Raw genomic sequence first — 5,007 nt, 5'->3', positions numbered from 1 at the left:
CTCAAAGTTTCCTTAAGCCCCTAAATGCATCAAGAGGCTACAATTATAGTCTTCTAGCAGCCTGTAATTCTTCTTCAAAATGCTTATTGCTCTTCTAATAAGCTATCTTTTAAATATCTGTCTATCCATTCCACTCCATCCCATGGTGTCAAAAATATGTCTTGTTAGGCAGGTGTGCTGGTGCACATTTGTAGTCCCAGTAGTCAGGAGGCTGAAGCAGGAGGCCTGTGAATTCAAGGTTAGCCTAGGCAATTTAGTGAGAATTTGTCTCAAAAAACAAAAGAAAAATTTAAAAGTCTTATGACAAAGATTCCCCCCGTGACTTAACTCTAGCCAGGCTTTTCCAAGGCCTCTTTCTGACTAGCTCTCAACTATAACCTAGCAACACAAATCATTTGGTCCTGTCCTAAAGTTAAAAGACTTAAACACCAGAGTTTCTAATAATGCAAGGCCGTGCCCCCAGGAGCCCCTCACGAAGCATCATCTGGCAGAGGGCCTGCTGCCAAAGAAGATGCGGGTCTGGCTTCCTCTTCTAGCACACTTACGGGAAAGGGCCTACAGCAGGGAATCCTTTCTCTGTTTCTTTGGGATGTCCATGTATCTCCCTCAGCTCAGGTTTGTTTTTCTCAAGGACCTGAATGCCCCTCATTAAAATGCAAATGCCAGAAACAAAGGGCCTCAGTCTCCCCAACTCTGGGAAGATGGAATCTTAACCTTGATAGCTGCCTGGTAAGGGACACCTGCCAGCCTAATGCATTCACCAAAACAAACCTTGTGTCATTTTTTACTTCCTGTCTCTAGGAAGTCCCTGTTTGCCCCCCCCACTCATTCCTTTCCCTCTAAAACTTTCAGCCTCTGCTGTACAATCTGAGGCTGGGTTCAGCTCACACTGCACTCCCCTACTGCAGCTGCGTAGTACAGATCAGCTCTGTCCTTCCCCCTTTACCCAGAGACTGACTCTCTGCTTCTCTTCCAGCACAGCGCTTGGTGCATAGTAGATGGTCGATAAATATTTCCTGCCTGAGAACATGCTGATTAAAATCACTCATCCGTCCTACTTACCTATGGCTGCAAACCAACCATCCCCAAATGTCACAGGATAAAACACCCACCATCTTGCTATGCTTAGGCATCTGTGGGTCAGGTGTTTGAAAAGGGGATCTTTTTTCTCTGTTGTGTGCCATTTGGGGCCACAGCTGAGGTGACCTGAATAGCTCAGGGTGGCAGGCATAGTTAGGGTGGAGCCCTGTCTCAGATGGCTTCCTCGGGTCCCTGTCTGATGGCTGGGCTGGCAGGGTAGGTTAACATGGGGCTTGGCTGGCACTGTTGCCCAGTCTGTGGCCTCTCCAGAATGATGGAACCAGAACAGTCAGATGCCTCACCTGGCAGATCAAGGCTGGGAGAACACGGACCCTACAGCAGCATGGAAGCTTTATGGCCTTTATGCCAAGCCTCACGAGTCACAGAGGTTTATTTCTACCTTATTCTATTGATTGAGGGAGTTAGAACTCTGCTCGACTCAAAGGAGGGAGGGTTAAAGAATTTGCAGCTTTAAAAAAACTCAACTCTCAAACCAGATTTGAAAGGAATTCTCTTGCAATTAGTCCTTTGTATCAATGAAGATTAGATTGGCTGCACAGGACAGAAAACACACGAGACAGTGGCTTAAATGAGGTAGCTATTAATTTCTCTGTCACATCAGTGAAGCCTGGAAGAAGGCAGTCTTCCACTGTGTTACGTTCCTGGGCTCCAGTTCTGCCTTTTCCTTTCACCTGTTTCTGTGAATGACTTTTGTCTCATAACCCAAGGTAGTTGCTTGAGCTCCTGCCTTTACATCTACTATCTGTCTGGCAGGAAGAAGAAAGGGTAAAGAGGTTTCCTTGAAGGACTTTGCTTAGTCCTTAAAGTTGTCCTTTATTTAGCAGGAAGATACAGTCAATGACCTCTAGTGGGTGCCCAGATCCTTGGATAGTATTGAACATTATATATATTTTTCCTATACATTACCTATGATGGAGCTAAATTTATTAATAAAATCTATAAATGTATTAATAATAGAATAATTTTAACAATATATAATATCCATTATATAAATGTGGCCTCTCTATCCCTCTTCTTGTGCTGTATTGCAGATCTTAGCAACCTCAGCATATGATTTTTTTTTCTTTTTTTTTGGTTCTGGGAATCGAACGCAGGACCTTGTGCTTGCCAGGCAGGAGCTGTGCTGTTGAGCTATATCCCCGGCCCAATTTTTTTCGCAAGTAATTCATTTGAGAACTTTCACCTTTTCACTTAAATGAAGTACTTCATAACTTCCCTTTGATGTATTTGAGTTGCCAGCAGCACAACTCTTAGGCTTTGGGACCATTTTTTAAGTAAAGTAGGAGTTACCTTCATACAAGTACTAGAATTTCACAACAGTTGCTCTGAGAACTACAACCGGTACTGAGGGGCAGGTGACATTACAGTGTCAACAGTCTGGATGAAGAGATGATTCATGTTCCAGGAGAGACAGAGTGTGACAGTGTGAGGTGTCATCATGCTACTCAAAATTGATGAAATTTATGGCTATTTATGCCTGAAATTTTCCATTTAATATTTTTAGGCTGTGGTTGGCCACAGATACCCAAAAGTGTAGAAAACAAAGTCAGGGATAAGATACCACCACTTGTGGTCCATTGGTGGCAGGCATACTCAGTCATATGGCCATGCCTAGCTGCAAGGGAGGCTGGGAAATCCAGTGTTTATTCTGCCCGAGGAAACAAGCAAATAAAAAATTAAAGGCTAAACCATTAAGGAAGAAGAGGAGAATGGACGCTGGCAGACACCCAGCAATTTCTGTCACAACTTTCTCCTTTCTATTTCCTGTTCTGCCACTGACAAGCTGTGGCTCTGGACAACATACTTTTTTTTGGTATTGTCACCAGCAACCACAGAAAGGGTACTGTAATCTAATAAGGAAGCTCAAAGTATTAGGCAGATTAATGTGCTGATCCTCTGGTTTCAGGAAGAACTAGAGCCCCATCCAGTCACCTCTTGTCACTTTCCTGTGTTGTTGCTGGGGGATGCTTGGGAGCAGATTTTGCAAACTCCTAGGTTAGATTACCACTGAGGTCCTTCCAGGAGTAACCTCTCTGCAGTTAACCAGGCTGTGCCCTCACTAATCTCCTCCCAGTGAGTCCAAACAAACACCTAAGGAGACAGAACAGAGATTCAAACCCGCCATCAGCTGAGCACTCACCTTATGTGTGTCTGATGCTGTACTAAGTTTGGGATCATTTAGTGACTACAGCTCATGCTGTCAAGTCCTTTACGTTCTTTTGTTATAAGGGCAGGATGTATATTAAACAGTCCAATGTATTGAGTGCCATAACAGTGTGATAGTGAAAGGATTAATTGTGTCCCTGTCAAAACATATTGATGTCCTATTTCCTAGAAACTGTAAATGACCTTACTTACAAATAGGGTGTCTCCAGATACAAGTAAGTTATAATGAAGCCATTAGAGTGGACTCTAATTGAGGTCATTAGTGTGGCCCTAATCCAAAATGATGCTTCTTAAAAGAGTAGGAGAGAGAGAAGGAGAGAGAGAAAGAGAGAGAGAGAATCCCATTCTAGGAGAAAGCCATGTAGCCACAGAGGCAGAGATTGAAGCTATACATCTACAAATCAAAGATTGCTGGAAACACCGGAGGTGAAAAGAAGGATCCAGAACAATGCTTCTCTAGAGCCTTTGAGGGAGCAAGGCCCCACTCATCCCTCCTTGAGCTTGTTGTAGGAGATTCAGTTTGCGGTACGTTCTTACAGCAGCTCTAGGAAACTAATAGAGGTGGGTCAGTTTGATGTGTCAACTTGGCTAGGCTAAATAACCCTCAGTTATTCAATCAAACTCTAATCTTAGTATTGCTGTGAAGGTATCTGTGGATATGATTAGCATCTGTAATCAGTTGAGATTCAGTAAAGGAGATTATCTGGTGGGCCTGACTTAAGCTGAGAAAAGGCCTTCAGGGTACAACTGAGGCTGCTCTGAAAAATCAAGAATTTTGCTTATGGAGCTCAGCTTCAGCTGATGCCCAAGAATTCCAGCCAGCCCTTCCAAGTGGCCTGCACTATGAGTTTCAGATTTGCCTAAGCGGCCCTGACAATTGTGTAATTTCTTGTAATCAATCTCTTCTTGCATCTCCCCCTGGTTCTTTTCCTCCAGTGGAACTCTAATACATAAATAGATGATGCAACCTTGAAATGTATTTGCTGAAAAAGGATGTGTAGTGGCTGAAGGCTTTGGGGGTGCCAGGTGGGCAAGGGCATTTCAGCACGTGTAAAGCTGTGGTGGTGAAGCCTGGCCCCTCTCCTCCCCGAGCGGCTGGGGAGATGCGCGGCATCTCTTATCTTGATTACATTTTGCCTCTAGGAGATAGCCCTATCATTCCAGTCTTGGCCCTATTAAATATTTCCAGCACCCTGATGGCTCCCTTTTTCCCTCAAACCCTCCAAAGGAAACCTCTAGCAAAGCCTAGGAGACTTAACACCAAGGGATGGTCTGGGGTGTGTGAGATCATGTGTGTGCATGCGTGATTTTCTGAAGGGATAGTTTATTCTTTGATCGGTTTCTTGGAGGTCTCCCCAAGGTGCGGGACATGAGACAGCTACCGACAGAAAGAGAGGCATGCGAGGGTCTGCAGGTCCAAGGCTCAGTGAAGGAGCGCAGAGGGCGGTCCTGGGTCAGGAGGCGGCCTCACCGCGCCAGTCTCCCTATCTGTAAACTGGAGTGGGTCAGCCTACCGCCCTTTTTAATTGGTCGGTATAGAGATCTGCCGGGGGAATGGCAGTGAGACCGTCGCCCCTGCTGGGTGCACTCCGCCAGCATTCCCGGAGGCTTATGGGGAGCAGCACCGAGCTAAGTGTCCCCCTAGGTGATCTCGCTAATGACGCCACCCGGTGCGAGCCCGAAGGTGCCAGTCCCTGCCGGCCCACGTGGGGACCCTCAGGTGGGGGTGCGCGCTCCCGC

This window comes from Chinchilla lanigera, unplaced genomic scaffold (genome assembly GCF_000276665.1).
Source record: "Chinchilla lanigera isolate Chin_1 unplaced genomic scaffold, ChiLan1.0 scaffold00018, whole genome shotgun sequence".
NCBI classification, from domain to species: domain Eukaryota; kingdom Metazoa; phylum Chordata; class Mammalia; order Rodentia; family Chinchillidae; genus Chinchilla; species Chinchilla lanigera.
The sequence above is the reverse complement of the archived record's forward strand: the minus strand, read 5'-3'. Positions refer to the sequence as shown.